The sequence below is a fragment of the Schistocerca piceifrons genome, chromosome 3 (genome assembly GCF_021461385.2).
Source record: "Schistocerca piceifrons isolate TAMUIC-IGC-003096 chromosome 3, iqSchPice1.1, whole genome shotgun sequence".
NCBI lineage: Eukaryota > Metazoa > Arthropoda > Insecta > Orthoptera > Acrididae > Schistocerca > Schistocerca piceifrons.
Genome location: NC_060140.1, coordinates 367,748,342 through 367,767,564, shown reverse-complemented (window position 1 = coordinate 367,767,564; position 19,223 = coordinate 367,748,342).

Sequence of the window (19,223 nt, the reverse complement as noted above, 5' to 3'; positions counted from 1 at the left end):
CGAGCGGTCTTGGCGCTGCACTCATGGACTGTGCGGCTGATACCGGCGGAGGTTCGAGTCCTCCCTCGGGCATGGGTGTGTGGGTTTGTCCTTAGGATAATTTAGGTTCAGTAGTGTGTAAGCTTAGGGACTGATGACTTTAGCAGTTAAGTCCCATAAGATTTCACACTCATTTGAACATTTTGTCTGTCGTAGGATGTGTTTCCAATTTTTATTTAAGTTCCTGTTCGTCACTCTAGATTAGGTAGTCGAGATGTACAGTCATGTTGTCTGTGGCAGGATGTGTTTGCCAGTATTCAGTATTAAAAGATTCACTCCGGTAGTCATGAGGCACAGACACGTGCCACAAATAGTGTCAACATACATTTTTGTAAACATTGTGTTTGATCACGTACTTTGCTGTATCAGAAGGTGTTGTATTAAGATCATGTAGTCTTCTCGTGTGGCTATATTAAAATACGAGAGTGGCATCCCAAAGAAGTGATACATTATTTCAGAACAGAACCTCGCTAAATGTCTGTTTCAGCCTCAAGATACAGAACCTACAACCTGCGTGCTGTTTTCTGCGCTGGGGACATCAACTTGAAGACAGCAGGTTAGTGAACTATAACAGAACCTTCGTATTCCACACAGTGCAGTGGAAACAACTAGGCGCCTCACGTGTACTGCATGCACAGAACAAATGTGCTCAGAGACACGATATCTACGGTAATGCAGAGTAGGTAAAGGAGGATGATGGTTATTAACACCAACAATCAATTCATTCCACCTTTCTCGCCGTAGTACGACTATGATGGTGTTATCCTAACGCATTACCTTCCTCCACGGCAGACCGTCAATGCACAGTATTACTGTTCGTTTTTGGTGCATCATCTGCGACCAGCTTTGCTAAAGAAGCGGCGAAACTTTCTGGCGACCCACCCATCATTTTGCACGACAATGCGCGGGGGCATAGAGCGCAAGCTGTGGCTGCTCTGTTCGGTTGATGGGACTGGGAAGTACTGTAACATCCACCATACTCCCCAGACTTAAGTGCTTGTGACTTTGATTTGATTCCGAAGATGAAGGAACCATTTAGTGGCGTTCGCTTCAGAACTGTTACAAGATTCGACAGGCAGGAGACCGCTCCATTCGCACCGTCAACAGAACAGGCTCTGCTAACGGTATACTACGCCTTCCACATCGCTGGCAGCGGTTTCTACACAAAGCTGGTGACTGCTTTGACAGACATTAACAAGGGCAAACAAGTAACTTTTCTGTATCGGTTGTGAGTAAATAGTTGCCACTGTTTAAGTTCCAACACTCGTAGACTATGAGTCATTTGGTAAGAATATACTACCGTCGCCTCGTGATGACTCGGTGTTGTGTGATGTCCTTAGGTTAGTTAGGTTTAAGTAGTTCTAAGTTCTAGGGGACTGATGACCATAGATGTTAAGTCCCATAGTGCTCAGAGCCATTTGAACCATTTTTTACTACCGTCGCAAGTACACAGATCAGCCAAAACATTACGACCACTGCTCCTGAGAATTCTTCCGGGTTGTATGGCCGTGGTCCATGGAACGTTTCTATCCCTGACGTTTCGTCCAAGGCTGCGTTGGGCATCTTCGGAGGTGCTCCTGGTTGTGCTGAGTCTTGCCGACTGACGAGTCGGACGTCGAAGACCAGCCTAAATACCGTGGAAAGTGGGCGTGGTCTGGATTTCACGTGATAGCAGAGATAAGCCTTGTCAAAGATAAAATATAAATATCGATCATAGTACGTCAAAGACAAAAACTTTTCATTTATTCGGTAACTTCTCAGTTTTGACGTAGTGTCTATATTTACTATGATTCCGCGTAACGAAGTTATGGTTTATATAACGGATGTTTCTCCAGCATATTTGACTGCCGCTTTCAGACACTGCCTTACCTCTAGTCAATTCCAGTGGGAAGATGAGTTTTATGAGCTGGCTGGTGGTGCGGACATGGGTAATCCATTGAGACCTACGATCACTAATTTTTGCATGGCAAAATTCGAACAATTAGCTCTGGAAAAAGCGAATAAGAAACCGTGTCGATGGTATCGATACGTGGATGATACATTTATAGTTTGTTCACATGCCAAAAAGCTTTAGACTAATTCTTTTGTTATTTAAATAGTATACATCCAAACATCCAGTTTACCATGGAAATGGAGAAAGACAATGCAATATCCTTCTTGTATGTCTTTGTTATGAGACAGACTGATGGCAGCTTGAAACATAAAATCTTTCGGAAGGATACACATACCCACAGATACTTGCATAAGGATTCCAATCATCATCCACGACAGAAAAGAGGTGTAATTAAAGGTCTAGTGGACAGAGCTAGAAGGATTTGTACGCCGGAACACCTGGACGCCGAGTTAAAACATCTAAAGCAGGCTTTTGAGAAGAATGGGTACTCTAGTAAGAAAATAAATAGAGTTTTGCGGCCGAATAACAGGAGGCCTGAGGACAGCAATAGGACACAGTGATGGAAGAACATGGTTTCTCTATGGTTCATCAAAAAAGTAACGGATCAAATCGGCATGTTTTTAAGGAACATGACGTCCGACCGATTTTCAGACCAACTAAGAAAGTAGGCCAAGCACTTCGCTCCGTTGCCGCCCGGGATTAGCCGAGCGGTCTCAGGCGCTGCACTCATGGACTGTGTGGCTGGTCCCGGCTGAGGTTCGAGTCCTCCCTCGGCAGGATAGTTTAGGTTAAGTAGTGTATAAGCTTAAGGACCGATGACCTTAGCAGTCCCATAAGATTTCACACACACACACACACACACACACACACACACACACACACACACACACTTCGTTCCGTTAAGGATAAACGTCCCCCTCTGTCTGAAAGTGGTGTATACAAGATTCCATGTACGTGTGGTAAGATCGACATTTTAACTACAAAGAGAAGTGTGAATACACGGTGGAAGGAACATAAAAGTCTTTGTCGACTAGGGAAAACAGACAAATCAGCTGTGGCGGAACATGCTCTTCAGTCAGGTGATCATGGTCCCGGCGGAGGTTCGAGTCCTCCCTTGGGCACATGGGTGTGTGTGTTTGTCCTTAGGATAATTTAGGTTAAGTAGTGTGTAAGCTTAGGGACTGATGACCTCAGCAGTTAAGTCCCATAAAAAAAGTCAAATGATCACGTAGCGAAATTTTTCGGAAATTGGAGTTTTATATACTTTGACGAGCTATTATCCACGGCTATATAGAGACATCGAAATATATAAACATGGGGATAATTTAAACAGAAAAGAGGAAGCCATGAAACTCAGCGATATATGGACAGTGGCGCTACAGAATCGATGAAAAGTTTTTGTCTTTGGCATACAATGATCGATAGTTATATTTTATCTTTGACTAGGCTTATCTCTGCTATCACGTAAAATCCTGACCACGCCCACTTTCCACGGTATTTAGGTCGCTCTTCGACGTCCGACTCACCAGTCGGCAACCAGGAGCACCTCCGAAGATGTCCAACGCAGCCTTGGACGAAACGTCAGGGACAGAATAGTTCCATGGACCACCGCCATACAACCCGAAAGAATTCTCAGCAGCTGAAACATCGTGTCGTGAAAGCCTTCATTGTATGATTACGACCACTGCCCATCACGACGCTGGATGCCGCTTGGTGGCGTTGCGGGCATATGACGCGGTAACAAAGGCATGTAAGAGGAGCAGACACGGAAGGGGGATAGCCCCTGCGAAGATATGAGCTACAAATTTGGAAATCGCGACGCTGGATGCCGCTTGGTGGCGTTGCGGGCATATGACGCGGTAACAAAGGCATGTAAGAGGAGCAGACACGGAAGGGGGATAGCCCCTGCGAAGATATGAGCTACAAATTTGGAAATCCATTGATATAGGCGGCTTTGACAAAGGATTGAGTATTGTAACGCAGATTCTATGAACGATTATGGCGAAAAAGGCGGAGCTAGTCGAATGTTTCACATCTACAGAAAGAGGTAGAACAGTGAAACTGCCACTACGCGCTAAATCGTTGGACGTCGCGACTTTACACAGACCGTGGGGTTCGGAGGCTTGTCTGCTCTGTAAAGTAGGATAGATGGTGATAAAAAAATGGTTCAAATGGCTCTAAACACTATGGGACTTAACATCTGAGGTCATTAGTCCCCTAGACTTAGAACTACTTAAACCTAACTAAACTAAAGACATCACACACATCCACACCCGAGGCAGGATTCGAACCTGCGACCGTAGCAGCTGCGCGGTTCCGGACTGAAGCGCCTAGAACCGCTCGACCACAGCGGCCGGGAAATGGTGATCTGTGGTATCTCTGCCGAAAGAGCACAATGCTGGTGCATGCACAAGTGTTTCAGAGCACACCGTTTATCGTACATTGTGCAACATGGAGCTTCGAAGCAGACCAGCCCTCCGTGTTCACATGTTGACCCAACGACATCACCAGTTACGATTGCAGTTGGTACGGGACCATCGGGATTTGACCGTCGATCAATGTAAACGTGTAAGCTCTTCGGATAAATCACATTTTTGCTCTGGTCGTCTCCACGAACACCGTCATCGAGGTGAACGGCGTCTCGAAAAGTGCAGCGCGCCACGGGCTCAGGCCTGTGAGAGTAGTACTATGCTGTGGGAATACATTTTCGTGCATGGGACCTCTGGTAGTGGTCGAAGACAAGCTGAAAGCTGCGAACCATCTGTATCCCTTCATCCTTGATGCCTTCCCCTACGGCGACATCACATTTCAGCACTATAATTGTCCGTGTATCGGAGCCAGGACCTGCTACAGTCGTTTGAAAAGCATTATAGTGAACTCAGACAGATGTCTCGGCGACGAAATTCGCCTGATACAAATCCTATGGGACCCATATGGATCACTATCGGACGCCATCACCGCGGCTCGTTATTACCGCGAATTACATGACCTGTGCGTAGACATCTAATGCCACATACTTCCACAAAACTACTAAGAAACTGTCGGATCCCTGATACGCTGAATCAGTTACGTATTTGGTTTCAAAGACGGACAAACGAGCTATTAAGCAGGCGGTCATAATGTTTTGGCTCATCAGTGTAAATGTGACGTCAGACCACTCACAAAATGGAAATGAGCGACTGACGCCATTGGCCGGGAGGTCTCAGGCGGGAGTTCGGGCAGCAAGTGCAGGTCTTACTGAGTGCGACGCCACGTTGGGGACTTGCGCGTCGACAATGGGGATGAAATGATGATGAGGACAGCACAACACCCAATCCCCGAGGGGAGAAAATCTCCCACCCCTGCCGGGAATCGAACCCGGGCCCCCGTACGTAGCAATCCAACGCACTGACCGTTCAGCTGGTTTTTTTCTTTTTTTTCTTTTCTTTTTTAATCAAAGACTCCAATTATACTTGTTTCCAGTAAACAAAAATGAGTGTCCTTCGTCTTGTTGACGAAGAAGCAATCTTTTGGAACAAAAAAAGAAAAAAAAGTTTCTCAAATCCAAAATCAAATTTCTTTTTCCTTTAAGAACAAATTATGAGGAATAAATAAGGAAAAGTGATTTTTTTAAATTAAAGTCGTCGTGCGACTTGTAGTTAAAGTCCAGTTCTGACAGGAGCTCCTAAAGTGTATCCGCCTACAGCATGCCAGCTCGTCCAAACGTGTCTTCTCATGGCGTAGGCGTGGGTTCTGGGTTACAGAGCTATTCAGTTCGGTTCGGTTTATACAGGTTTCAGCTTCTCAGGGCTTGGACGTTCCAGCTACTAGGTGGGTCATCGAAAGTCCTCCGTAAGAAATTGGAAAAATATTGTTTATAGCGTGGGTTGCATATCAGGACGCAGTGTCGTTCGTTGAGATAAGTCCAATATCCTAGCGTAGACTTGTCGCCAGAAGTGAAAAGATAGCGGATCGTGTGGCCACAGATCCAATTCACAGAGTGAGTTTTGGCGGAGGGGTAGAGAGTCTTATCGGGGTACAAAAGCATGTGGACGTCGATCTGAGCCGGTGTCTGGCGAGTAAGAAACGCCAAAATTCGCCGCGCAAGTGTCCATACGTCGAAAGCTGTGCCACAGTGGAACCGGTGGACATCCGTGTCATCCACTCCACAGTGGGTGCAAAGGGATGAATCGGCGAGATGGATGCGGTGCGGACGATCTTGGTTAACTTGTTTGCCATTCACGGTGATGTACCACGCTGATTGAACGTCTGATTCAAGAAAACGCGCATGGATCGCCTTCCATATGTGTCGCCACACGTACTGTGGATACTTACGTTCGATAGGGTTGGACGGGCGGCACTGTTGTAATAATTCGGAGACTGTTTTCGTGAGGTACAAACGTGTAAGTGGTAAGGAGCGGTAGATATAACTGAACTCCAGGAAAAATCGTTGGATGTAATAAAATGAGGTTGGAATGGTCGATACCAGTACTGGGGCGGACAAGGAGGACGGTGCAAAGTTGTGAAGCAGGAGGCTAGTAAGGCTCTGCGGGCAACGATGCCAAAGTTTGAGTTGGGAGCTGACGTATAGTGCCTTGACACGAATCGGCACGTGGAAGAGTCCCACCCCGCCACGATCTCGTGGCAGTGCAAGGGATTCATACTGCACCTTGAATAACATCCCCGAGCTGACGAAGGAGCCGAAAGCCATCAACAGTCGTCGCGCCAGGAGATTTGGGACTGGTAGTACTTGAGCCACGTGTGGTATACGGGAAGCATGATACATGTTCACGTATTGCGCGCGTTGGATAACGTCGAGAGCTCGTAGCCGGTGATCTGCGAGATTTGCTCTGATTGTCTGTAGCAAGCGTCTACCATTGATAGTCGCTGAGCGGCGCAGGTCTGCTGTGAAATCAAGTCCAAGACACCGTATGGTGGCGGCGACACTAAGGGGAGCAGCGCATCCTTCCGGCAAGCCCTCACCAATGAGCAGGACCCTGGATTTTGACACGTTGAGGCAGCTCCCCGAAGCTTCGCCGTAAGTCGCCACCCATGTCAGTGCTGCTCGTACTTCGTCTTCACTGCGCAGGCTGTACAACAAAAACGGTGGCCTTGCACAGCCATGCCTTCCAAACGTTGGCGCATGCCCTGGAGCAGGGGTTCCAAGGCGAAAGCATACAAAATCGTGGAAAGAGGGCAGCCTTGTCGTACAGATCGTGCGATGACCAGGGACGGTGTAAGGCGACCATTGTACATGATTTTAGAGGTTGCACTACACAACAGGCGCGTAATCACTGTGACAATACCGCCAGGAAAACCCATATGCTGATGAATTGTCCGTAAATAGAAGTGGTCAACACGGTCGAAAGCCTTGCTAAAGTCCAGTGAAGCCAAGGCGCCAGGGAGACGCTGATAATGCGCTAATGCTATCATGTCTCTGTAACGGCAAAGGGCCGTACGGATGTTGTTGTCGCCTCCTAGGGAAGTCTGGTCGCAGGATGTGACGTAACGTGCGACCTTCTTGAGTCGCGATGCCAGTAGCCGTGTGAATATTTTCATGTCACTGTTGAGCAAAGTAATTGGTCGATAGTCCTGGATCCTCGATAACCCGCGCGGTTTATGTACGGGGATAATAATGCCTTCTAGGAAGGCGCTCGGGACCACTGCCATCGGTGACATCAGCTCTTGTGTGATTGTCGTTCACGTGGAAGCCAACAAATAGTGAAAACTTGTATAAAATTCAATGGGTATACCGTCAGGTCCAGGAGATCTGTTATCGGAACCCGCCTTGATAGCATCTACCACTTCATCTGTGGTTACGTCGTCTTGAAGGTCATGCACTGCATCCTCCGAAAGAGTGTTCGTAGTAAGCTGAGCGACTTCTGTGATCAGTGCTGCAGAATGCGGTACGGCTGCGTATAGCCCGGCAAAATGGGCATGGAGAGTACGACCGATGCTTTGTTGGGTGTCGTGCCGGCGCCCTTCCACATCAGTGAGGACTTGGATCAGAGCTCATCGTCGTCGTTGTCTTTCCTGAAGGAGGTGGAACATCGACGGACGTTCTTGAGGGATGCGATTAGAAGCTCGACAACGGACTACAGTGCCTTCCAAGTTACGCCGCATGATCAAGGAGATCTGCGTCTTCGTGCGATGGGCCATCGACTGCCGGGCTGGCGAGAAAGGCATCGTCGTACAGTCACGTAGAATGGTGTAGTAGAAGTGCAGGGTATGAGTTTGCCACGCCTTTAATTCCTTCCCATAACTCATCAGAGTCTTCCTGAGGGTCGGCTTTGCACAGGAGAGCCACCATGATAAGGTGGAGTCATAGGCTTCGCGACGATGGTGGCAGCGTGCCCACGCTTCTTCGACCATACGGCGACAGTCTGAGGAGATCAGGTGAGCGACATTGAGTTTCCACAGACCACGACTATGCCACACTTGCTGTCGGGCGAGAGTGACGTCACAGAGGTACGCATCATGGTCTGAAAAGGACAAGGGCCAGACTTCCGCATGACGTGTGCCATCAGCAAGGGAGCGGGTAACGTAGATGCGATCTATGCGGCTTGACGAGTGAGAGGTGTAGAATGTATAGCCCGGTCGAGTTCCGTGGAGCTTCTTCCATGTGTCAACAATTCGTAGACGGTCGATGACCACTGAGAGAGATGCACAAGGGGAATGTCGCGGGAGTTGGTCGGCGGGTTCTTGTGTCGAGTTAAAATCCCCACCGAGTACCAAATCGATCTGCGGACCGGTGAAGAGGGGTGTGACGCTTTCGGCAAAAAAAATTTTGGCGGTCATGACGGCGGCCAGTGCCGGACGGAGCGTAGATATTAATAATACGCACGCCGAACAGTGTGAGGGCCATACCTGGCGCAGTGGGGAAGTAGATGACGTCCTCTGCAGGGAGTCCGCCGCGTAGCAGGATGGCGACGCCGCTACCGGTATCGGATGCGGGGGAAACATGGGCCTTGTATCCGGTGGGAACTAGGAAGTCAGCCACAAACACCTCTTGTAAGAGTGCTATATCCACATCCGCAGAATAAATAGTGTCTCTGGGGGGCACGAATGGTGGCAAGATTCATCGTGGCGATACGATATTGCTGTGTACGGCCACCCTCAGTATTTGCAGAACGTGCGGTAGAAGTAGCCGGCAGGTGGAGACCCGCCGGTGGTCCCGCAGTGGTGATTATTACTGGCGGGGCGCCAGCCCCAGTGTCGCCGAGGTGGACTCCTGTGCAGACACGCTGGCAGCCTGTTCCACTTCTTCTTCAACGTCATCGGCCCAGGAAGCTGACGACGTGGACATGTGACGGTCACGTACTTCCGGAACGGGTGTTGTGGATTCCGCAACATGAGTGTCAGGGGGACCGCCGTCATCATTCGTTGACAACAGCGAGGACACGTCCCTGGCTAGGAGAGTAGGCGTCACAGGAGGGGCGCCTGTTGCTGCCACATCGCGTGACTGGACGCAATGTGGGAGTTCACCGTCAGACATCAGGTCGACATCTCGCGGGGCCGTCTGAGAAAGGGCGTCATCGGAAGGCGTTCGTCATCGTTTCCTGTGTTTGCGAGGCGACCGTTGTTTTCTGATGTGGCCTTCTGAATCAGAATGTGGTCGCCCGTCGTCGGACGCCGAACCCGTCTGGACAAAGGCAGACGTCGGCACGACACCGAGGTCGACGTCCATGGTTCCAACAGGAACATCGGTTTCGGTCTGCAACCCGGACGGTCTTGAAGCGAGCACTGGAGGCGACGCCGTGCTTGTGTCCTCGGCGCGTTGTGCTGCGGCGGGTGGCGTTGACGATGCTGCTGGCGCAATCGAGATTGGTACGACGGGGTCCTGTGCAACCTTGGCGTAGGTGATGGGTAAGGACGTGACCGTCGAAGCCTGGGTCTCTTCACGTAACGGCGTCTGTATTAAACGGCGGTGTAAGCATTCGGAACGTACATGTCCCTCCTGGCCACATCCTGCGGACGTTCGTGGCTGTCCATCGTACATGACGATGGCCCTCACACCGCCAATCAGCAGGTACGGTGGGACATGGTTCGTCAGCTCAATTTTTATTTGCCGGACGCCATTTAATACGGGGTAGGTCGCAAATGTTTGCCACTTCTCCGCGACGTGACCCAAGACGGTGCCATATGGTTGGAAAGCGGCAATGACCACATCCTGAGGCACCTCGAACGGGAGCTCAAACACCCGCAATGTCCGGAGACCGAATCCAGCATGGGCGACTGTGACAGCACCCATATATCCATCAGAGTGTTTAAATTTGTCCGGTGGCATGACGGTGAATGATGTCATTGCAAATTTCCTCCGTCGACATCTTGATGTAGACAACACTTCCAGTGATGGAAAAATGTATGCCGATTACGTCCTGGGGGTTCAAACGTAGATCCTCACGTATGAACTGTTCGACTTCGAAAGCTCTGGGTCGTGGATGTTCGGCCTGAAACGTTACTTTGATCGTTGCACGGCGGTACGAGTGCGCCATGGTGTACGTTAGTACTGGACTCGATAGACACAAACACCGCGACGCGGAAGTAAACACCACCGAGAGCGGAGCGTCACACGGCGCGCGGAGCAGCTCCGCACGCTAGCACGGCTGCGAGCCGACTGGTGTTTGGGCGGACAGACCTCTCACAGAAACGAAAGCAATAAATAAACAAGTATGAATTGTACTACAACAAAAGAATTGAAGAGTCAAAGTTTCCAAAAACGGAACGCAAGAATCATAACATGTGGTATTTGTGTAGGACAAACGTATGTTTGGAGGCTCATCATCGCACTGTCGTGTATCGGTGAAACCATACAAGATCTCGGGTACACCCCTGCTAGTGGTTCGGACACCACCGTAAGCAGTAGGTCCGATGCCAGACAACCGCGCTGTGGTGTGAAGACGCTACGCCTAAACAAACACCAAACAAAACTGACCATGCACACGACGGACGTCAGATGATTGCAGTGCACGGCGGAGAGACGATTTCTGTTGACGAAGCTGCCGCTGCCTGGCTTGCAGTGGACTGTTTGCGCTTTTAGACCTGGACGTGTTAAATACACGAGTGATATTCCGGGGCCAATGAGAATCCAGCAAATATAGCCCGTGACTTGTATAACAAAAGCCACGATCATTTTCCGAAATTTATGGAATCTTCAAGTGCCTTAAGGGATCGGATGATAGTGCAATATTTGTTTGACTATTTCTTACATTTCTTTTTGACAAATACTTAGTACAATCCATAAGTGGAAAACTTGAAAAACATTAAAAATAAGTTTTGATAGAGAATCAGGAAAACTGTGTGATAGTGAAACTGTTTCGTTAATGTGTTAAATTATTATATTTTCTTTACTATTAAAAACAATCTTGATCACAACTGACCACAGTACTGATCGAAACCGGTCACCGTACTAAATAAATTGTGATCATGACTGTTTTTAATAGTAAATATTTGTAACATATTGATCACTTTCATTCCAATAATGTATTCAAAAGTATTATATTTTCATCATTTTCTTAAAGTGGTCACATTAAAACTCGTACGAACATCTTAATCGGGCAAGGAGGCATATCTCACTAAATCACCAGACGTACAAGTTAGGTGCATCGATAAGACATTCATATCATATGACGCACATGCTGTCACAAATGTCGTATATGACACACCAGTCGTGGATTCGGTTGACTTGCCGCCTTGTCATCAAACGTTTGCCCATTCGAGAGTCACTTCCTTTCGGCTGCTAGAAGAGTAGTTGTACGGAGTCGTAGGTCACTTTCCTGCACATCGCTACTGCAAACAGATCTGAATCCTGTGAATAGGCACGTCAATGACCGGAGGGACAGTTTATAATTTTCTGAAAAATAAAGATGCACGAGGTAGATTTAAACAGGGATCTTCCGCTTTGCAGTCTAACAACATGACAAGATAACAACGACGCCGTGACAATTCCAATTCCCTCGATGGTCACTTCTTCAGCTTGGACCGTTGACTGTTTTTTTTATTGTTCCCTTTTTCACAGTTCAGTACACCTTCTTCCTGTTTTCATGCTTGATCTGTGTTCAGTTTTTGACTAGCTATTTATTGATCCATATTACCACTAAATCTGAGGGGGATGCCATGTGAAGGTTGCCTTGTTAGAGTGGTACTTTCATTCTACGCCCCCAGTCGTTTGGAGTATCCATTTCCATCTCTGGCTTTCTGTGCAGTTTTAACCTCTGAAGCTCCCTATAGTACAATGGATGTAAATCCCAGAGATCTTAAGAGATGGCCTATCATCCTGTCCCTTCTTCTAGTCAGTGTTTTCCGTATATGCCTTTCCTCAGCTGTTCTGTGGGGAACCTCCTCATCAGTCTACCGAATTTTCAGCATTCTCCAGTAGAACCATGTCTCATATGGTTCGATTGTGTTCTGTCATGATTTTTATACACTCCGTGTTTCCATGCCATATAATGCTCCAAACATAAATTCTCAGAAATTTCTTCCTCAAATGGAGGCCTATTATTTATACCAGTAGTGTTCTATCGGCAAGGAATGCCCTTTTTGGGTGAGTGGTCCTCCTTGCTCCGTCCAACATGGGTTATTATGCTTCCTAGGCAGCAGAATTCCTTAATTTCGTCTACTTCGTGATCATTAATTCTGTTTTTAACTTTCTCGCTGTTCTCATTTCTACTATTCCTCATTACTTCCGTTTTTCTTCGACTGTCTCTCAATCCGTATTCTGTACTCGTTAGACTGTTCATTCCATTCAACATATCCTGTAATTCTTCTTCACTTTCACTGAGGACAGCAATGTCGTCAGCGAATTTTATCATTGATTTATCATTGAAATCCTTTCACCTTGAATTTTAGTTACAGTCTTAAAACTTTGTTTAATTTCCGTCATTGCTTCTTCGACGTATAGATTAAATAGTTTTGGGTGAAAAGATTACATCCCTGCCTTACACACTTTGTAATAGGATGACTTCGTTCTTGGTCGTACTGTCTTATTGTTCTCGTTTGGTTCTTGTACATATTACCTATCACATGTCTTTCCCCATACCTTACCCTATTTTTTTTCAGACATCCAGTGACTAGTCCACGTTCGAAGTCCCTGAGCTCTCTTGACTGACCCATTCTGCAGTTACTGCTTTTCTGCTGACAACACATTATTCCTCGCCTCCTTTCATACTGGTAGGTCGGTCACTCGTGACATCTAGTAGTTATTCAGCATGAAATGGGGCTGTTCGGATAATTTTAGCAGATATTGTGTAACTTAGGATTCGTTCTTTTTGTTTTTAAATTACCAAAGTATGGACGGATAGTCTGCAAACCGGTTAATCGGAAAATGTCCCTGAACAAACTCCGAAATTTTGGCGTTCGCGCTGTATGGGCTTTGTTAAGTTGACCTGATTTTTTGTTTTTTCTAAGAATATATAACCTCACGATATTCTTAAGTGACAGATGAGGGCAGCCTGCATTTCTTGTTAGGAGAGATACATCTACATCTATATACATACTCCGCAATCCACCAAACGGTGCGTGGCGGAGGGTACTTCGTACCACAACTAGCATCTTCTCTCCCTATTCCACTCCCAAACAGAACGAGGGAAAAATGACTGCCTGTATGCCTCTGTACGAGCCCTAATCTATTCTATCTTATTTTTGTGGTCTTTCCGCGAAATATAAGTTGGCGGCAGTAAAATTGTACTGCGGTTAGCCTCAAATGCTGGTTCTCTAAATTTCCTCAGTGGCGATTCACGAAAAGAGCGCCTCCTTTCCTCTAGAGCCTCCCACCCGAGTTCCTGAAGCATTTCCGTAACACTCGCGTTATGATCAAACCTACCAGTAACAAATCTAGGAGCCCATCTCTGAATTGCTTCTACGTCCTCCCTCAATCTGACCTGATAGGGATCCCAAACGCTCGAGCAATACTCAAGAACAGGTCGTATTAGTGTTTTATAAGCGGTCTCCTTTACAGATGAACCACATCTTCCCAAAATTCTACCAGTGAACCGAAGACGACTATCCGCCTTCCCCACAACTGCCATTACATGGTTGTCCCACTTCATATCGCTCTGCAGTGTTACGCCCAAATATTTAATCGACGTGACTGTGTCAAGCGCTATACTACTAATGGAGTATTCAAACATTACGGGATTCTTTTTCCTATTCATCTGCATTAATTTACATTTGTCTATATTTAAAGTTAGCTGCCATTCTTTACACCAATCACAAATCCTGTGCAAGTCATCTTGTATCCTGCTACAGTCACTCAACAACGACACCTTCTCGTACACCACAGCATCACCAGCAAACAGCCGCACATTGCCATCCACCCTGTCCAAAAGATCATTTATGTAGATAGAAAACAACAGCGGACCTACCACACTTCCCTGGGGCACTCCAGATTATACCCTCACCTCCGACGAACACTCACCATCGAGGACAACGTACTGGGTTCTATTACTTAAGAAGTCGAATACAATTATCTTCTCGTCCGGACCGAGCGAGGTGGCGCAGTGGTTAGCACAGTGGACTCGCATTCGGGAGGTCGACTGTTCAATCCCGCGTCCGGCCATCCTGATTTAGCTTTTCCGTGATTTCCCTAAATCGCTCCTGGGAAATGCCGTGATGGTTCCTTTGAAAGGGCACTGCCGACGTCCTTCCCTAATCCAATGAGACCGATGACCTCGCTGTCTGGCCTCCTCCCGCAAACAACCCCAACCCCTCTTCCCGTCTGACTAGCAGCGTGTACTGAAGCGCCGCTGCCGGGACGGGAAGGTGCGCCGAATCGCCTATCGGGTTAACGACAAGGGTCAGTGTGACTTCGAGCCTGGGTGTGGTTTTCCATAGGACAGGTGAGTGGCTGTGCCCTTGATTAAGGAACCGTCCCGGCGTTTGCCTTAGCAATCTAGGAAAACCATGGAAAATCCAAATCAGGATGGCAAGACAGAGCATCTCCATCCTCCTTAATATGAGGTCAGTGTCTTAACAGCTTCACTACTTCGTTCGTTAAGTCCCTATTTTATAACGTTACTTGATTTACACTCAGTTCGATTCAGGTAACTTGCAAATAAAATATAGTTTTTTCTTCGCTGCCGCACACAATGAGGATACTCACTGAAGACACGTGTACTGTATCACTGTATCCGGTTACTTGCAATGTAAATCGTAGTTTCACTCTCTGCTGCTGCACATTCTAGAACACCCACCGTCACCGATGACTCCTGGACTATGAAGATGCTGCTGTGGCCTTTTGCATCATCTCCACACAGCTGTCCATCTGAAAAACTAAGCCCACGGACATCTTAACACATGATTTCCATGTGAAAGCGGTAAACAGTAATCATGTATTGAAATGTGACAAGAGGTGCTTTAGTCATCTCCTTACATTACTATCCTTAATTGTGTAATATGCATTACTTATGAAGAACATTTTTGCTGCCAATCTATGTAAAAATTTTGACTGCGTACATTTGTGCTCTCAAAACTAGAAAAAGTGTCGATCGGGTTACCTGATATTTTGACACAACGTTGCATTCACATAATACTTGTTTTACATAAATACTGGAGCGCCTTATGGCTTGTAAATATTTGTATGTAATAATTAAAGGGGATACCTCGTAAACAAAAATCTCAAGTTCGTTTGTTCAAATTCTTAAATATCAGGAAGTTCTTCACAAATTACTTTGAAATTTTGAAACTTCCTGGCAGATTAAAACTGTGTTCCGGACCGAGACTCGAACTCGGGACCTTGCCTTTCGCGGGCAAGTGCTCTACCAATTTTTTTTTTTTTTTTTTTTTTTTTTTTTTTTTTTTTTTTTTTGCATGTTGTTCGTTGTGTTTGGTCGTTGCGGACGTCACATGACATCCGGTCAAGTTCGTTTTGTTGATCTTTTCACTCAGACTTTTTATTACAGAGGCCAACCAACTCTCTGACCGGACACGCTGAGCTACCGTGTCGGCTACCAACTGAGCTACCGAAGCACGACTCACGCCCCGTCCTCACAGCTCTAATTCTGCCAGTACCTCGTCTCCTTCGAAATTTTGATACAACATTAGCATGCGAATACGCGAGTGTTTCTATGTATACAGGCATGTAACATATGAGAGAGAAACATTGTTACCAAAAATTTCGAAAAGTTCTTAACTGATTTACTTCAAATTTTACACGATACTCTAATGAGTATGCAAATAGGCATTCAAATAGAATGGACAGAAATTTGGGGAGGGGCGTGGGGAGGGGGGGGGGGAGAAGGAGATTAGACTGTATATTCAATTAACATACATGATGTGTAATTATATAATATATAGATATAACGTGTAAGGGGAAACATTGTTACATGCCAAAAATCTCGACATGTTCCTGGCAGATTTACGTAATATTTTCCACGATTCTCTAATGAACACTCAGACAGACAGTTTGTTATATATTTTTAATATGTATAATATCTAAATGTATATGTAATATGTAAATGGGAAATATTGTTACCAAAGTCCAAAAAAGTATTTGACCGATTTTTATCAAATTTTTACACGTTACCCTAATAAATATTTGCACTAACATAGGATGCGTATTTTAATAGCTTTCTTTTGATTGTGCCTTTGTCCTGCAGGTTTCGCAGGGTCGGCGGGGTTACAATCGGATTTGGCGTGGTTAATTGAAGGGGTGGGGCTGGATGTTCTTCCTGTCGCCACCCGTACCCCCCCCCCCCCGCCCCCCCCACAAATTGGAATCGGTCTACCCCAATTGTGTGCATCTATTGTAAACCATGAAATAGTGCGAACGTTTTTCAAATGTCTGTGAGTCGTGTAGCTGAGGTGGGACATGGAGACCAGCCCAGTATTCACCTAGTGGGATGTGGAAAACAGCCTAAAATCCACATCGTCGTTAATCTGCTGTCTGGATTCGATCTGGGGTCGGCACGCCTACCCGAGTCCAAGAAGCAGCGCATTAGCACTCTCGGCTAACCTGGCAGGTCGCATATTTTTAACATATATAATATATAAATAGATACATAAAGTCCGAAATAGAGAAACATTGTTAGCAAATACCTCGAAAAGTTCTTGATCGATTTACTCCAAATTTTAAATGATACTCTATTAAACACTCAGATATTTCTTTTTTTTAAAAAACAATGTACAGGTTTTCTTTTAAAATGGACAGTGTGGAAGAAAATGTCTACTGTGCTCTGCTGATTTTGTTTTTTATGTCACAGCAAGTCTGAACTATGAAAACCATTAGACAAATTGCTTTTCCCATACATATCCTTTCTTATTATATATTTTTGAACATAAATTGTATATACAAAAATGTGCTGTTTTGTTTTCCTCCTTAGAGACGAATTTCACGGAAAACTGGATAACTGTATTTCTGACTTAGCGGCTTATGATTAGAATGCTAATACGAAATCTGAAATTACTAAAACAGTAAACAAGGCTGAAGCTCAGAGAGAGATGGGGAGAAGAAGACGGATACAGGGGTCGGAGGAAATATACATATAGAGAGGAAAGGAGGAGATGGACAGAGAAGGGACAGGAGCAGATGGAGAGATAAAGGGTGGAGAAGATAGACAGAGAGGGTGGAGGAGGTGATGGACGGAGAGAGAGGAAGGGAGCGGAGATGGACGAAAAAAAGAGGCGGAGGAGGAAATGGACAGAGATTTGGGCGGGGGGGGGGGGGGAGGAGGAGATTACAGTGTGTATTGAATTCACATGCATATAAGAACGTGTGCTTTCTCTTTTCTTTCTTTTCCACTTAAATGGACTGAGCCACAGCAACATGTGCCCAGGAAAAGCTAGTTTTTTAAGCAATTTCGTCCCCAGATATGAAATTTTGTTTTAGGTTTTTTGTTTGTTTTTCCTGGTTAAATATAGCTCCAAACTGGCTCTTTTTGCATGATTGTGTATAGAACTGTTAATGCAGTATTAGGAACATTTTGCCTCATTTACGCCACGAACTGGTGCACGTACACACTTGGTGCAGTAAGAATGCCAATTTATTAAATAGCTCTTACAATGACTGCTTCCAGTTATTAGTCTTATGGCCATTTTCTGCAGTTTAAAATCAATGGTCATGGTTTTGTTCCTTCTATCCCCAGAACTGAGTGTGTAGGAATAGTATGTCACCAAAAAACATTGCTATTACTAACTGGTGCCAACATCCTAAGAGAATAATATGCTGATGACACTCATTTTGCTAGTATCTTTGTATTCTCATTCCATGTTAGCTGACAATCAATTTTTTATGAAATAATATATACTGCAACAGCCACTCCTACTAATATTTTATTAGCACGACGCGTTTTGGCAGCATGATGGCATCATCAGGTGCATTTACAGCTAATTTTACATTGTAATTATTGTGTAGTGAGGTTAGTTTCCTTTGCTGTGAATGCCATTGAGGTTACGTGTCGAAAAATACAGCTCTTCAGGAAAATAGTGTTATAGTATGTGCATTATGTGATAAGTATGATTCGTCATTTTCTTAGTGAATTTGCTTAAATTTTTGTTGATAATTTCATTATGTGATTGTATGATTCACAGATCACAGTAATAAGTACATCACAACTTAACACTTTCACAATCATTTGTTTACATTAGTGCATGGAGTTTTAAATGCTAAATAAACTAGTTTCTATTGGTAAAACAATAGTATACGGTGAAGATGAAACATTTATATCTAAATGTATTTATGTAATAGCAAACGTTAACTGAGTACTCGGTAAACACAAGTTTTTTTCAATGAAATAGGCATTCAACATTGGAAAAGTTTTTTAAGAAGTTATTATTATTACTTTCAAGCTTGTCATTTAGTAACATCAGTAAACTTGAAAGTAATAATGTTAACTCCTTTAAATACTTCTCCAGTGTTGAATGCTTATTTCATTGAAAAAAAATTATGTTTACCAACTACTCACCTAATATTTGCCATGACATAAGGATATTAATATATTAATTACAATGTAAAGGTAATTGTAAATCCACCTGATGATTACAGCATGGTTCCGAAACGCATCGTACTAATAAAATATTAGTAACAAGTGACTTCTGCAGTGTACATTGTGTCAGAAAGACCTTACAATACAGTTCATCATCATCATCATCATCATCATTATTTAAGACTGATTATGTCTTTCAGCGTTCAGTCTGGAGCATAGTCTCCCTTATAAAATTCCTCCGTGATCCCTTTTTAGTGCTAACATTGGTGCCTCTTCTGATGTTAATCCTATTACTCCAAAATCATTCTTAACCGAATCCAGGTACCTTCTCCTTGGTCTACCCCAACTCCTCCTACCCTCTGCTGCTGAACCCATGAGTCTCTTGGCTAACC